General features: G+C 33.6%; 1 protein-coding gene across 5 annotated transcripts in view; it reads right to left on the bottom strand.

The window, feature by feature from the left end:
- The window catches only part of GPC5 (glypican 5), a 1,340,252-nt gene that overhangs the window by 293,875 nt on the left and 1,028,508 nt on the right, over positions 1-17,869 (bottom strand). For 3 of the 5 annotated variants that reach the window (XR_012002022.1, XR_012002021.1, XR_012002023.1), the window contains exon 8: positions 17,165-17,276. The exons of the other annotated variants lie outside the window; for them this stretch is intronic. The gene's annotated coding sequence lies outside the window, so the exon portion shown is untranslated. The remainder of the gene's footprint in view (positions 1-17,164; positions 17,277-17,869) is intronic. 5 annotated transcript variants of the gene reach the window in all.

Genomic DNA, 17,869 nt, shown 5'->3' with positions numbered 1-17,869 from the left:
CCCTCTCTCTATGTCTCATGAATAAATAAATAAAATCTTAAAAAAAAAACAAAATTACTCTCACAGGTACATAAAAATGATGTTCAACATTACTAATCGTTAGGAGAATGTAAATTAAAACCACAGTGAGATATTACCTCACACTTATTTGAATGGCTATCACGGAAAAGAAGAGATAGATGCCAGAGGATATGGAGAAAGGGGAACCCTGTGCATTGTTGGTAAGATTGCAAATTGGTGCAGCCACAATGGAAAAGAGTATGGAAGTTCTCAGAAAATTAAAAATGGAATTACCATATGAACCAGCAATTCTACTTTGGCAAATATATCTGAAGAAATAAAAACACCGTGTCAAAGAGATATCTCCAACCCCCACGTTTAGAGTAGTATTACTTATAAGAGCCTAGACATGGAAATAACCTAAGTGACCATTGATAGAAGGAAAGATAAAGAAGTTGTGGTGTATTTTTATGCAACAGAATACCATTTAGCCATATAAAAGAGGAAACCCCGCCATGTGTGACAGCACAGGTAGACCCTGAAGGCATTATGTTAAGTGAAGAAAGTCATACAGAGAAAGGTAAATACCATATGATCTCACTTTTATGTAGAATCAAAGGGGAAAAAAGAGATCTGAGAAAGAGATCAGAGTTGTGGTTACCAGAAGTGGGAAGTGGAAGGAGAGGGAATTGGCTAAAGGTGATCAAAGGTATAAACTTCCAGTTATATGATAAATAAGTATTAGGGGATGTAACATACAAATAACAACTATGTTAATGCTGCTATATAGTATATTTGAAAGCTGTTAAGAGAGTAAGGCCTAAGAGTTCTCTTTTTCTTTCTTTCTTTCTTTCTTTCTTTCTTTCTTTCTTTTTTTTCCTTTCTTTTCTTTTCTTTTTCTTTCTTTCTTTCTTTCTTTCTTTCTTTCTTTCTTTCTTTCTTTCTTTCTTTCTTTCTTTTATCTGTATGAGATGCTGGGTTTTAAACTAAACCTACTGTGGTCATCATTTTACAATATATATATGTAAGTCAAGTCATTATGCTGTACACCTTAAGCTTATACACTGCTCAATGTCAATTATTCCAAAACTAGGAAAAATGAGTAAAATTACTATAATGAATTGATTTTTTCCTAATTTTGATTATAATAGATATATGCAAACCATTATTTGCATTGGTAATAAATAGTAGTAGTAATTTGAGTATTTCTTTTGCAACTTGTTTCTTCTGTGATCATTCACATTAATTAATTGGATCTCAATAAAGCTACGAAAAAATTAGTTGGACTGAATTACGAAATGCCAAGAAGCTAGTGTTTTAGTTTTATACTGTGGCCCATAACAAACTACTGAAAAATTTAATGACTTAAAATAATAGCTAGTATTTCACAGTTCTGTAAGTCACAATTCCAACTCAGGCCTCACTAGGCTAAAATCAAGACAGTAATGTATTCCTTGTGTTCCTTCTGCAGGATCTAGAGAAAAATTAATTTCCTTGCCTTTCCATCCTCTAGAGGCTGCTACACACACACACACACACACACACACACACACACACACTACTCTTCTATGCCTTGGCTCCTGGGCCTCTTCCTCTAGCAGCTAGACATCTCATGATATCACTGTGACACTGACTCTTCTTCCTCTCTAAGACCACTAATGATCCTGTGGTTACACCAGGCCCACCCAGTTAATCCAGAATAATCGTCCTATTTTAACATCAGTTGATTCACATCATTAATTCTATCTGCAACATTAATTCCTCTTTGTCACATAACCTAACACATCTACAGTTTCTAGGATTAGGGCATGGATATCTTTGGGAAGGGAACATTATTCTGTCCATCACAGTCAGTGACCATAACTAGCCTATGAAATGTTGTATCTAACTGGGTCATTACAGTATCAATTATGTGATAAATTCCATTCAGCTAAAAATGCTGAAGATTAGTGTAAAGATGATGGGTTTCCTGCCCAAGAGTTGAAGCAGATAATGCAAAAAAAAAATCTTTTAGATATCATCAAAATTGGAGGAAATTTTGGCCTAGGGAAATTTTTAGCACTGGGAGCAAGATTAAAAGGATTGATTTTCACACAGCCTTTAAGGCAATGACAGTGTCCATTATGTGTGAATATGTGATGCGGGCAAAGACCTCCTCATCCATTCAAATAAAGGCAGCTGAGTATCAAAGTTTTATAAACTTCTATGGCAGCTGTCTTTGCAGATGGTATCAAAGACTTCCCAAAAGTTCTGCTAATATAGTAGATCTTAAAGATCAATCATGGAGAATTTCAATGTGTCATCAAATATGTTGTATATTATAGTCTCCTGTGTAGTCTAGAATTGATCACAATGATTTAAATAACAGCTAAAAGACAAAAGATGTTCCTTCACAAATAAACTCTGAATTTAGGAGAATTTGACAAATATGGCAATATCTTTGATATTATTTACATATTTACATTTTAAAAATATCATGGCAATATTTACAATTTGGCTGTTCTGATGCACTTCTCTGTGCATCAAAATAACCAAAAAATGGGGGATCCCTGGGTGGCTCAGCAGTTTAGCCCCTGCCTTGGGCCCAGGGCATGGTCCTAGAGTCCCGGGATTGAGTCCCACATCAAGCTTCCTGCATGGAGCCTGCTTCTCCCTCTGCCTGTGTCTCTGCCTCTCTCTCCCTCTCTGTGTGTCTCTCATGGATAAGTTAAAAAAAAAAAAAAAAAAGAATTCTTACTTTGTAAGGTCTTAAAGTAGTATACTTAAAAAAATGAATTCTTACTTTGTCAGGTCTTAAAGTAGTATTCATTGGGACATTTATGGATGTTTATTTACTCTCTTACCACAGAAGGCCAAACTAGCCAGATTATCATGAAAATCAAGGAAAAGTTGAAATGCTTTTGAGTACAAGTCTATTTGTTTGCTAATGGTGCCAGACTGACTTTAAAAAGCAAGGGCCATGATCAATAGTTTTGAAACTTTTAACTCTCTTGGGTCCCTTAAACCCCTGGGTCATGATGTAATCAGTTGGCAGCATCAGCTTAGTTTCAATATTCTGTTCAGTCTCCTAGTCTGTATCCTTGATTCTTTTACTCTAAAGAAAATCAAAAGGGGATTTGAGAAATTAGAAGCTACATTCTTTTAAATTAAGTTCTGTATATCTCTAAATACTTTTATTTTAACTCATGAGAAGATGGATGTTGATTTCTAAGTTGATAACTACTCACTGATTCTGAACACAGGATCATGTTTATTAAATTCTGATGGAAAATCTGCTTTTCTATAGCAAATAGGAACTCTGGTTGTCTGAGGTGGGGTAAACCTTTTCTATGGACTCTATTTATCAGTTAAACCAGATTAAATTATGATATGTCCCACACTCAAGCAAGATCTCCACTTCCATTGTTTGGGTTTTACTTATTCCCTAACTAGTTTGTTATTATAAATGTATAATTTATTAAATTATCAAATGATTGTGAATAGAAATACATTTCACTTATTACAAAGAAATTTTATTGAATACTTTGAAAAGTCTAATAAGTTTTAGTAGAGACAACTCTAACCAAAGAGATAAAATCTATACTTAGGTTGCTTTAAAAGCAATCTTTAAAAAACATAAAAATTTAAAAACACAACTTGAAAGAATTTGTGTTGTTTCTGTAAGAAAGATGAAGTGAAACTCCAATCCAATTAGTAGACCCATTCTGAGGGAGGAAAAAAAAGAACTTGGTTTAATCAAATGTTTGGCAAATAAAAGTGCATTTCTAGATATTTAATTGAAAATAAATTCTACTGAAGATTTTTTATAGCTCTTAGTCTTAGTTTGTGAAATAGGAAGACGTCACAGGAAATAATTAACCCTTTAATGTAATTACCAGTGTAATCACAAAGCACAGAGAATGCTGGTTTGCCACTCTTTGTTTTTTGTTTTTGTTTTAGAGAAAGAGAGAGCAAGAGAGTATGAGCAGCTGCAGGGATGGGAAGAAGAGAGAGAATCTTAAGCAGGCTCCATGTTTAGCACGGAGCCAGACCCTGAGATCTTGACCTGAGCTGAAACCAAGAGTTGGACACTTAACTGATTGACCCACCCAGGCACCCCCAGTTCACCACTCTTTGTAGCACTAAAAACAATCCATGTTATTTGACAATATCATCCAGAGGAAGAACTATGGCTTTAACATTAGCTTGCCTACTTTTTATTTGTATGACCATAGACAAAGTTCTTAACTACCTAAATTCACTCCCTTTATTTAAAAAAAAGAATTTACAATGCTAATCTTCAAGAGTTCAAATAAACAAATACATGTGAAAATGCACGGCACATAGTAGTCATTAAATAAATATTAGTTTTCCTTTCCTTTACTGAAATTATATATAACCTGTTTCAGATGACTAATATAGAACTATGTTGATTTTCTTCAAAATCTATTTTCCCTTAAATTTTTGTTCATAAAACTTAATATTGCAGGCAAAAATATAGTTAATATGTGAATATTCAATATGTATTTATAGACTCCACAATGTTTTATGAATCATAAAAAAGAAATAAGTGAATTTCCACCTTACTGAAAGACCGTGCTTTTTCTTGCTTAAATGTGAATATAAGAACACAGTAAGAGGTGTCATTTCTTTTATAACTGTATATTTAATGCAAATCTCCCCTTGACTGGCCTGGTATAAATTTTACATGACTGACTCCTAAAAATTTCTGATTAGGATGGAGAAAGGATAAAAACTTTAATTTGGATTTAAACCAATTTGACTGGAAGTAAATTAGCCTCAAAATAACAGTGCTGTCCATACTGCATTAAAGCATAAACACACAGACAAATCTATTTTAATATCTGAAATTTCACTAGGCCAGTGAATAAAGAAAGTAATAAAAAGCTCTAATTGTGTAATTTCATTATTATGATATTGATGACTAAGCTACACTCTTGTTCCAGTGATAGACACAGGCAAAACCTAAAAACAAGACATGAATAAACTGCTTTGGATTTTCATTTACCTGCAAAAAATGGTATTATTATCTCTTATATGACCATTTTAACACTAGTGCCTGGAAGGCATCTTTTTGTGCATATGTTTAAAGCATATTTTATATGATAAGTTCTTTTATTAAATAAATCTCCTGAAAGAATTATTTACTCCTCAATATTTAGCAATAACATGATAAAAATGCAAGACTTTTCTGTAGTTTGGTTGTGTCTCAATCCCTCTTTCTTTTTTAAATAATAAAGTAATAGTAATCAGGTGTAATGGAAAATTGATGGATAATTAAATGCATAATGATATAGAACATTCAAAACTTTTTTTTTAGAAAAAAAAAAAAAGAACCCCCCCCGCCCGCCCCCCCCCCCCAAAAAAAACCACTTCTCTTCTTGCAAGCAAATTTCTAGATCCAAAAGAGATATGTTACATTAATGGATGAAAATGTTTAGGATATAGTAAGACTGTATAATACTAGTTATATAACTCTAAAATAAAATGGCAGTATCAAAGAAAAACTTATCTCCTATTACCATAGTCAATAAGACACAGAAGTAGATAGCATCATTATTATAAGGAACTTAATCCTATTTACCACTTCAGATTGAATCCTACATTCTGAACAAAAAAAGAAACCTAAAATATGGTGATCCTGTATCTTACTTTACCATTAGACAAATGCTTATTTTCCTGTATTAGTTAACTCAGGCTATAACTAAGCACTGGATTTTACAGAGAGTGGTTTGTCTTTCTAGAGCACAAAGTCATCCTTTCTTTGCACATGTCAAAGAGACAATGCATTAACCAAGCCTTTTTCAACATAAAATTATTTCATACAAGTTAAATTTAAGCAGAAAACTGCATGTAAGTAAAGGTGATGAATTCAAATAAAAGAAATTGCATTTGCTATTTTTTTATGGGTAGTTGTTTATTATTTCTCTTCTAAAAACCATTAGATAAAAAGCTTAGAGAGGAAAAAGTCAAACGACAAGAGCCTTTTTATGGGGAGAAGCTCTTTTGTAAATAATGCACACAGTAATAAGATCCTTTTTTTATTTTACATGAGAACTTTACATGGAAGTTATAATTTTAAAGCACTAAGCAATATTGTAGGCTCTGTAGATAAAATCGGCAACAGAAAGTAGCCTCATGTTAAACATATTAGCTGAATGCCAGGATTTTAAGAGTTGAAGGCCACTATAAAAAAATGACCTTAATTGGTACCTGTCCATCAACAGACTAGGGTGGAGACATTTGGTATTTAAAGATCTTTTCCTTTTTTCCTGCTGCATACCAGTGTTTTTGAACTGGTCATCAGTAAATGGTCTCATATTATGACACATCGTCTGTGTTCTTCTATCATGCTACAGTCAATAAACTGATGCTGTACCATTCAGCAACATCTTCTGTTGTCATACAGCAGCAGTTCTGAGACTACCATTTAAACAATCTCTCCTGGTAAAAATATTGTGATTTTTAAGTACAATGCTACTTTTAGCAGATGTTTAAAAAAAGTTAAACACTATGGCCAATCAGGATAATGTTATTCATCTGGGGTATTTTTCCTTCCTAATCATCCCCAGTTCATCTCCTGTAAGGATCATGCTCAGCAGCAGAGACTGATGCACTAACATGTATAAAAACAGCTCCCCTCCTGCCATAGGAAGTCCAGACCTTCTCCTATAATCTTGTTCTCATAGTAAAAGAATGCAAGGCAGCATTTCTAATACAAAAACAAGCAAACAAACAAACAAAAAAACAATAGCTCTAATAAAATAGTTGTAGGGAGAAAAGAAAAGTTTGGTTGGAATTAATGATAATACTCCACTATTACACATTTTGAAGAAATCTAGAGGTCTTCTCTATTTATGACTGTGGAACATATACAGAAATTAATAGCTGTCATTTGCAGAATGCTAACTATGTGCCAAATCTGTGCTACTGGCATCACACAGATTAATTCTTTCACTCCTCTCTGAATGAGGTAGGTTCTGCTGGGATCATTCTCATTTGACATATAAAGAAATTGAGGCACTGAACTTTAGGTGGCTATTTCAAGTTCACACGTTTGGTAAATGGCAGAGCTGGGATTCTGAGACCCAATGATCATATACGTTGCCTTTGACTGAAATTAATTACATGTCTGGTTAAAATTCCTGTTGGATGTTCTCCATATTTATATATCCTGGCAATTAATATAACAATTGTATATAAATAAGTGCTACAGAATTTGTTGAAAGATGTAATTGCTTTAAGTAGGCTTATTAGATTGGGTATAGTGCTTGACCAGATGAGGATGTTGTTATGGCTAGTACATGGATGACAAACAAAAGTCATGTCTTGACAGCAATACTTTTTCCAATACTATGACTGAATTACAAAGGATTTAACTGTATAAGTTATAGTGTGTTTTATTTGATATGTACTTAAGGAATTTGGAATCATACCTTAGTACTGTAGATTTTGTCTGCCCCAGGGTTATTTTTTTATTTTTTATTTTTAAAGGATTTTATTTATTTATTCATGAAAGATACAGAGAGAGAAAGGCAGAGATGTAGGCAGAGGGAGAAGCAGGATCCAGGCAGGGAGCCTGATGTGGGACTTGATCCTGAGACCGTGGATCACGCCCTGAGCCAGGGGCAGGTGCTCAACCGCTGAGCCACCCAGGCGTCCCTGCTCCAGAGTTCTTTATAACATGCCCCTCAGGATAGGGTCTATATATAGTTTGTTTTCTCCTTTCTAACATTTGTACCCACTGAGAAAGGCCAGTCTTTCTGAATGCTTACTATAAAATGGACACATACCTGCCTTCTGCCCTTACTAAGAATGGCATTTCCTAGTAGGTAGGGAAGTCAGTTAATTTCCCTGAATCTGAGAAAGAAAGATTTCCTGGATAAAATAAAATAAGGCTGTGCCTTATCTGGAATTCTCCTTCCTCCTGACTGGTATGGATTCTCATCTCTGAGTGGCGATTTCATATTTCAATACCAGTGATACAGACCAGTTAGATTCCAGGCCTATGCGATTTATATACTTCCTTTCCCTACTACTTCACCATTCACATCATCATGACAGCCAATCCTAAACTTTAACCATTTCTGCTTCAGCCTAATCCAAGACTTTTCTGGTCCCTTCCCTTATTAGAAATGGCAGGACTAGGAAATACAGGAGAGGCAGAAGCCACTGACTTGGAGTATGGACATAGGAAAAATCAAGAGGCAGTGGTTTCTGAGTTGGAGTCATATTAGGGTGTATGGATGGAATTTGTGGGGAAGGGCATGAACTTCAAAGGGAACAAAATGCACTTCCATTTTCATTAACTTTTAGCTGACATTAATTCTTTCCTTCAACCATCAGGGAAGACCACAAGCCACAATTATATCATCAGGACTTGTGACTTTGTCACTAGTAGAAATTAGATAATTTCATATCATGGTTGTTGTAGAGATCTCAAAATACCATATCCACACATCATTATTTTGTAATCAAAGTAGCTCCTAGACTAACAGAGCTAGTTTTTGTTTTGTTGCTTAATGTGTTAAAATATAAGTATAGGCTATGTAACAATTTCTTTATATTTTGATAGTGATATTTAATATAATTGCTTTATTTTATAACTCTACTTACTTTATGCCTTTAAAGTAATTATTATTCCAGGGAATAAAAAGGTTAAGAATCTCTGCTAGAAAGTGATACTATGGTGGGAAAGAGAGTAGAAAAATAAATGGAGTACTTTGCTTGCATTTGGAAGTTAATGCTGGACTCCTAGTGCCTACACAGGGCACCAGAGAAAGAAGTTCTGAGGGAAGCCAGTGTAGCTGTCCAGATTGACATACTGTTGCTAACATATATATTTTTAGCCTACCTCTAACATCACTGCATTGTACTCCTATCCATTAAATCTAAGGAATCTGCACTTTCTTTGAAGACATAGTGTTGGAGTTGTCACTTTCATTTCATCAATCATCAGGAGAAGTGTTCCCATGTGGTTCTGAGGGAGAATAAGCAAGGAACCAAGTGTGGACCTTGATCTCTTCAAAACTGAGCAGGAGTTAAAAGAGGAGGTCCATAGTCTTTTAAAATAGAACGTCCAATGGACTGGAACACCATTACTACAAGTGTGTCTTTTGATGTTTGCTCCCTGCTGATCATGCCTAAAAAACACTTTCTAGAAATCAGATGTGTCAGAAGGGAACTCCATCATGCTGGCTTCACAGCGCCAGGATCACACAGAGCCCTGAGACACCAGGGAGTTTCAGTACACTACTGCCTGCATGTAGTGAAAAAATATTTTTATTCAGATATTTGTTTTATCTTTTTTTCTATTACTATATGTGCTAAATATTGTCCTAGACTATGTTCAAAGAGTTAGCAACAGATTTCTCTTTGTTTTATGTGTTTTATCCCTGATTTTAAGAAGTGTAGAGGAGAATCACCTGTAGCACTTAAATATGCATTCCTTGTTCATTCCAATGATATTCTGATTTCATAGACATTAGAAAGTTTTCATGTGATTGGGCTTTTTTTAAACGTGCATATATAGCAAATAAAAACTGAGTTGAGAAAACAGCCTTACTTATGTCCAGGAATAATTAAATTCTTAAATATTTTGATTACAATAGTGAGCATTAGTAGATATACTAAGGTGGTGGTTATATTTCATGGAGTTGTGTTTTGGAATAACATTTTGGAAAAAGTTACACAATAATTTCTACTTTGTTTCTCCTATTTTTTGTATCGTACAGTACATTAATTCACTATATAAAAGGAAGAGAGAGGCAATCATTATAATTTACTTAATGACTTTATAGTCTAGGTACAAAAGTTATGTTTTAAAAAAGCTGTAAAATAGAGCTTTTAATTGAAAGAATTATCCTCACCAGCTTCACTGAAGTCCTATGTGCTTGCCCTATTAGAAATCATGACAGTGCCAATCTCTAAGTAACAGCTCTCACCTATTTAATATTTAAATATTTCCATTGTTTTTGTCAGCTCCATCTTGATTTTCCAGTTACCTGCTTTGATTGATGAAAAGAAACCTCCTTTCATAACCTGATTCCCATCTTTTCACTATCTTGAATTCCAAACTGTCTCTACCTACCATTTCCTATCTTATCTGGATATAGAATGTGATTGTATTCCTCAAGCTCAGTTTTCCTCTGTTGTCCTACTGTTTAATCATCAAGGGATATGTTCTGATGTTCCAAGTACTGTGCCAGACTCTGGAGACATGGAAATAAATATTTACCCACATTCCTCTGAGAGCAAACAAGCCATTACAAAGCTATCTGATAAATGCTATCATCTAGGTATACCTGAGGTATTGATTGTGAGAAGAATTTGCACAGGCTTGCCTGAGGAAATGATTCCTGAAATGATTAAAACCATTAGTGGAAGCTAGTCATTCAAGGATTGTGACTTATAGGAGGTGCTCAATACATGTGCAGATGTTCACAGAATACAGAAAACATGGAATTTTTTTGGCAACTGAACGTAATTACCTGGGTTTCAGTATAGATTATAATTGAAAAAGACCAGAAATGGGTTAGGAAATGCACCAGGGGCTCCAAGATTACTTACTTTGCCATATAAAGGCATTACATTTTTTTACAAAGCACTTACCACATGAATATTGACACTGGATATGCCCAGGTATGTATTCCCTACCATTCTGTAAGCTTCTTAAGGATCACAAACTATGTATCTCTGGTCTCTACCTATTGCCTGTCAAATATTGGATATCAATAAATATTTCATAAATGATTTTTTCTAATACCACTAAAATTTTAAAAAGAACATTTGCAACCCAACAAGAAAGCATCAGTTTTCTAGTAGAAAAATGTTTAAATGCCCATATATTAAGATGCTAAGAATTGTTAATAAAATATTTCTAAAAGTTTACTCTCATTTCAAATGAAAATTACAACTAAATGCAAATTTTGCCTATCAAAATTGACATACATACTATTGCACAGAACAATGGCATAAATGTAGATTTATTACAGTCTTCCTAGAATAATTATAAAAAGTAAATAAGACATATTACCATGATTTCAAAACAAACAAACAAACAAACAAAAAATAAAACCCAATCACGGGTGTGCCTGAGTGGCTCAGCAGTTGAGTGTCTGCCTTTGGCTCAGGGCATGATCCTGGAGTCCTGGGATCAAGTCCCACATCGGGCTCCCTACATGGAGCCTGCTTCTCCCTCTGCCTATGTCTCTGCCTCTCTCTCTGTGTGTCTCTCATGAATAAATGAATAAAATCTTTATTAAAAAACCAATCATGTTCTTTATAGCCTTGTAGATTTTATGAATTCCAAATATACAATGTATAGGAAATAAGAGGAAATACAGATGTATGCATTCATGAATGAAATCAAATAAGATTACTGAAATAATCCAGCCACAGACCAAACCATATATTAATCTCTATGTTCTTCATTATAGGAAACAGCTGTTTATAAAATATGTCTCTTATACTTGGTGATATTACAGACTTAATACTCTCCTTATTCTTGAATATAATGTCATGTATTATTCTGATTGCTTTCACTAAGGTCAGGATACAATGCAGGTAGCAGATGTATTTTGTTAATATATGGACTATGTATATTCATATATGGTGTTAATATATTAATTCATATATATTCATTTATATTTGTGTTTTACTCCATATGTGCTTTTATTATAAAAATATGTATTCATATACTTCTATTTTATGTACAATTTTTAATTTAAAAATAAATTATATTTACTTTAAAAAAAGGTTTTATTTATTTGAGAGAAAGAGTACGAGGGAGAGCAGAGAACATAAATGGGGAGGGGGGAAAAGGAGAGGGAGAGAAGCAAACTTCCAGCTGAGTAAGGAGCTGATGCAGGACTCGATCCCAGGACCCTAAGATCATGATCTGAGACGAAGGCAGATGCTTAATTGACTAAGCCACCCAGGCACCCCTATATATTTACTTTTATTTAATATATTTATATAATTATAATATGTTAAAAATAATTATAATATATTATCTAATTATATGTGTATAAGCAGAGAATATTTTTAATAGTACTGGCAAATCTCTTCATTTCTGTAGGCTTGTCCTGCATATGTACATAAGATTATTCACTTTCATCATAAAATTTGCAGAAATTTTCATCAAAAACAAGGGATAGGTGTTTGACTTTTATTAAGTACTTCGGTATCTTTGAAGATGATCATTTGATTATTATTTTTAATATGTTTAAATGAGTTTCTTAAAAAAAAATTTCTAAAGTTTATCATTCATTTCCTGCTTTCCTGGAGCGATTCCTACCTGATAAAGATGTTTCACTACTTCAACATTGCTGATTTCAATTTGGTAGTATTTTATCTATTATTTTATACATATGTTCATAGTGAGAGTTTGGTAGACAGGAACAGATTAGACAGATACACATAGACAGTGTTTGCACACCTCCTTGTTTGGGTTTCTTTTGCTAGTTTCATAGCCTCATATAATATTTTTGGAAACTTTGCATTTTTTCCTATATTCTATTACTGTTTAAAGTAACAGAAACAGGTAACGGGATTACTGCTAATGGTACAGTGTTTCTTTTAAGAAGTATGAAAATGTTCTAAAATTAGCTTATAGAGATATTGGCATAACTGTGAAAATATAAAAGCATGGAATTGTACACTTTAAACATGTGAACGTTATAGTATGTAAATTACATTTCAATAAGGTTGTTTTAAAAAGTATCACTTCTTATAGATTTAATAGACTCATCCATACAAATGTCTCTTCCAAGTGATTTTCTTATCAAATTATCAATTTGCATAAAATCTTATCTATTTAATATATTTTATCCGTAGTTGCATCTTTTATCTCCTAATATCAATACTGCCTTTCTTTCTATTTTTGTTTATACTTGTAAAAGATTTTCTTTAGTAGCCTTTCCAAGTAAACTTTTTTCCAAGTCTACCTGAGGAGAGTTTCCATTTCATTAAGTTTTTTCTTCTGATTGTTTCCTAACTTTTATTGTTTTATTTTTTAAAAATATTTTATTTATTTATTTGAGAGAGAGAGAGAGAGAGAAAGTGTGAGAGAGAGAAAGAGAGCACAAAACAGTGGGGAAGAGGAGAGGGAGAAGCAGCCTCCTCGCTGAGCAGGGAGCCCAATGTGGGACTTGACCCCAAGGCCCTGGGATCATGACCTGAACTGAAAGTAGATGCTTAACTGATTGAGCCAGCCAGATGCCCCTAATTTCTATTCATGTTAGATTATCCTTTCCTTTTTCTAGCTTCTGGCTTAAATTTGCATGTATAGGGAAAAAAAAAACAATGAAAGGAAATGGGTTAAATTAAAAGTATGGTGTAGTTGGCTTATTGGTGATTATAATTTTTACCATCAGCTTTTCTATATTTCAGATGTTATCTAGAATTGGCATGCAACACTGTTACAGCAAAGAATACTATGTTTAAAAATATCATTTATATGAAAATAGAGGTAGGTAGAGAATTCACAGTAGGGCATTTGATTCATAGGTAACTTTCAAAACATTTGTGACATGGCAGTTTAAGTGAAACTGTGTTAAAATGCAAATTCACTATTTTTCATTATCAAATAATGTGTGCACACTGTGTCCTCTTCCTCTGTCCTTAATTCAACCATGATTATAGAGAAATTTTATTTTTGTCTTTTCTTCTACATTCCTTGGATATATATGCATAAATGTATAAATTATTTGTCTTTTATAATCAGAATAAGATCCACAAGAAGGTTTTTAAATTTTTAGTTAGAAATACATTTGCCTCTGAGAAGGAATCAATCATGTTTTCAAATGCCATTCCTATAAAAGTGTGACCTCATTAAATATAAAGTGTGAAGGTTGTACGTAGGGGAGAAGTGTTAAAATTTTAATTGAGGAATTCCTGTGAAGTCCGGAGAGGAAAGCATTACTCGTGCTATTGCCCAGATAGATTCCTCCACATTTTTACTGAGCTGAAGAAATCAGAATACTTGAAGGACAGGCCATTCAAGGTCCTGGGAAGTTGTCATAATTTTTCTTAGGAAGATTAATGGACCTCCTGGTTTGAATGTGTGATTTATCTGCCAGATGGTTCCTCATCTGTTCCTTCAGCCTGCACCCATTTCCCATATCTGCCTGTGATAGTCCCATATGGTTCCACACTCACAAGTTGGGTATGGCTTGAGGGGAAATATTTGGGGACATTACTATCTAATTTTACTGAAAGTCACAATTTTATGTGTATTTGTATCATAACGTCCATGTATCAAAAGGGCTGCTTCCAAATAGTTACCTCAAATAAAAATAGGTCTGCCATTACAATATCAAAATAAGACTTTAGGTGACTGATGCAGTCCTCTCAGGGAGAAATGATGAGAACTGAACTAATGCCACAGTAACACAAGTGGCAGAGCAGGAATCAGTGTTGAGAACAAGGTAAACCTGACAGGTTTGGTAATGGGCTAGAGATCAAACTAGCTATGATGGGGTAGACATCAAAGCCAGTGATGTCTAACAGGTATGTCTTAACAGACAGGTTCTCTGAAAATTGTATTTATACCAAATATTATAAATGCAGAAACAAACAGTAGACATAAAATGGCAAGATCAGTTACACAGTGTTTGAGTTTACAAATGTGAGTTTGTGTGGGTTGAGGTGACTGGTAGATATGTAGATACCTAGTCTGGAGATCAGGAGAGTATTATGTACTGGAAATACGAACACAGTCTAATCAAGACGCTGTCATAAATGAAACTGTCAGGGTAGACTAGTTCAGCCATGGATAAGAATAGAGTGAGAAGAAAACTTCCAAATGAAAATCTTAGGAAATAAAAAAGACTTTGAAGCAGACACAGAGGTTGCAGAATAGAAATAGAAAGGCATATCCTCCTTCATCCTTAATTTTTTCGCTTATCAATCTTTTCTTTTGTGACATCTCTCTGGGACCACATATATGCTCTTAAGAGCAAGGATTCTATCTTCCTTTCCTTAATTTCACAGCACTGAGCTAAGTGCCTCAATTTCAATATGGGTGTATTGAAATGGAATTGCTGACAGATGTTAATCTTATCCTTTTTAAATTTCCAGTTAATTTCACTCAGGATTTTTTAAGAGGATTTTGTGGAACCCTGCTCAAATTCTTAAAATTAAATAAAGATCCTACTTAAAGAATTTTGGGAAACATCATGTTATTTCACTTTTTGGAGAATTCTTAACATATATTAGCATAGAAAAATCTCAGAGAAAGCCTGAATCATTTAATATTTTGAAGTAATGTGTAGTAGTATCTTATAATACTAGTTAGAAAATTATAAACTTTTTGAACACCTAAAAAGTATTTTTAGTTTGTCCTTCAGGCAAAGTCTCGAGACATTTACTTGACTTTCTCCCACCAACTGATCTACATTTTGATTAATTTTGTATTCCCACGGAGGGCTTCCTAGTTTCATTTTTTTGTTTGTTCTTCTCACATTATTCTTGCACAGGCAGTATATATTCTTACACCTCCTACCTCCTACTGTTTCTCAACACCAAATGAGTTTAACATCTAGACTTCATCTCAAGATCCCTTATGTTTCACCCCAGTGAAGAAATTTTCATGCTCTGCCATGCCAAATCTAAATCAAAATCAAAACAGATTGCTTTCTTCATGTCTTCACACTAAGCTTTTGTCTTAGTCTTTGTAGCTCCGTAGTTCAAGTTGTGTTTCTATGTGCTGGTAAATATGGCAGCTCTCTGTTCTTGCAAATAAATGACTTTGGACAAATGTCTTGGTGCCTAAGAACCTCAAGTGCTTGTCTTTATTCAAGAAAGTTTTGTATTTTCTTTTAAGTTTCTATTTAATTTGACCAATTTTGACTTTTAATATTTAGAAGGCTTTTGACAGCTCAATTTTTATTTAGTTTTTTTAATGGGTTTATACCACCAGTATTTGGGGATAATTACCATAGTTTGGATGAGAAAGGGGCACACCACTCTTAATCTACCACATATGGGGCTATTTTGTGTACTTCAATTCTTTAACTCTGATTCAGAATGCAGTGAAATCCCTTTTGTTTTAGAATGCAAAGAATTCTATCCAAAAATCAGTGTTCATTGTTTTTCTTTATTTGTTGAATGCCTGGTCCTGGGAACAGGAAGATGAATGTAACACTAATAACATAAAATATAAAATACAATGTCAGTAACATTTTTTGTACACACTGTGTTCAACTTAAAGTTAAAGCATTATTTGATCATTTTCCAAGAGTAGATCTGTAACATCTGTAAGGACAATCACTGACTTTATTTAGTCGATCTCAAAAAAAAAAAAAAAAAAAAGAAAGAAAGAAAGAAAAAATAGGAGTAAGCATGTGTGTTTTTCCTCTCTCATTGACTGAAATATTGCCAGGATAATGATTATGCTGTTCATGCTGCTGCTGCTAATGATATATACATATTGATATTTTCTTTTTAAGTGCCAGAAAGCAAGTTGGTTTTATATAAAATGAAATGCATACATCTTAAGTGTGCATTTACTGAGTTTTGACAAATGCATACACTGTGTAAGCTAAATCCCAATCAAGATATAGCCCCCATACAAGTTTTTAACAAGCCACTTTACAAGTCTCATATAAACAATACTGCATTTGCTCTTGGAACATACTACTTGACATATGTTACTTTTGGCCTCTGGATCCTAATAAAAGAGGATGATTTTGACATCCAGTATTGCTGTAATTTGGAAAAATTAATTTATTATACAGTTCTGCCTCCCTATATGCCACAAACTTTATAGATATTTCTATTTTTAAGAATGACAGAAGTATTATCAGAGGCATATATACTGAATAGAGGTAACATATTTCTTTGGGGTTGAAAAATGTAATCCTTGGAATAGTTTAATAAGTAGTAACAGGTTGAATACTTAAATAATAATACTTTCTATTTCTTACTTAGAATGTATTGGTTATGTACATTGGTAAGATTTTTATATATTTATTTTTTAAATGATAATTCTATTATTGGAATGAAATGATACTAGTGGATATATATATTCAAATAATATGTAAAATAACTGGAAACTAATTACAGGTAAAGATAAGAAATATCATAACCTATAGATTTAAATTGTTTAAAATAAAAACACAAAAATAGGGGCACTGAGGTGGCTTAGTGGTTGAGCATTTACCTTTGGCTCCAGTCAAGATCTTGGGGTCCTGGGATAAAGTCCTGCATCAGGGTCCCCACAGACAGCTTACTTCTTCCTCTGCCTGTGTCTCTGCTTCTCTCTCTCCGTGTCTCTTATGAATAAATAAATAAAATCTTTTTTAAAAACCTACTAAAAATAAAAACACTTTCCTTTCTTCCTTCAAAGGACAGATTTTCTGGCTTAAAAAACAAGAACATTTAGTATAATTGCATTGTAGTTGTCGGTGATACTTGATGTTACAGAAAAATAGCTATAGCACCATAGCTATAGCAACCCTTCAAGACCAAAACATATAAAAAAATTCTAACCTTGCCCCTTTCACCCCCTACCATCTTGCCAAAAGAACTTATTTAACAGAGAACTATTTTACCATTTAAAACCAGAAAATCAGAATGAGAAAAAAAAAAAAAAAAGCAAACTACTTGGGAATGTAAAATGGAAGATACTTTTTGTTCTGTAACAGATTTAATTTTATCCTTGACTGCTAATGGGCAATAAGTTCTAGCTAAGAGTTGTTCATTGGGGGTTGGGGGTTCACATTTGCTCATCATTCATGATCCATATATACTAATGTATCATGGTGGTCCAAACAAACATAAACTCATTTCAATTCCAGAAAGTGGCATGAGATGAAGTGAAAAATACAGATAGACTCTAAATTGATTTGGCTTTGGTTCAAGGTCT

Source organism: Vulpes vulpes, chromosome 6 (assembly GCF_048418805.1).
Source record: "Vulpes vulpes isolate BD-2025 chromosome 6, VulVul3, whole genome shotgun sequence".
Classification (NCBI taxonomy): Eukaryota; Metazoa; Chordata; class Mammalia; order Carnivora; family Canidae; genus Vulpes; species Vulpes vulpes.
Note: the sequence above shows the minus strand (reverse complement) of the source record. Positions and strands in the feature narration are given on the sequence as shown.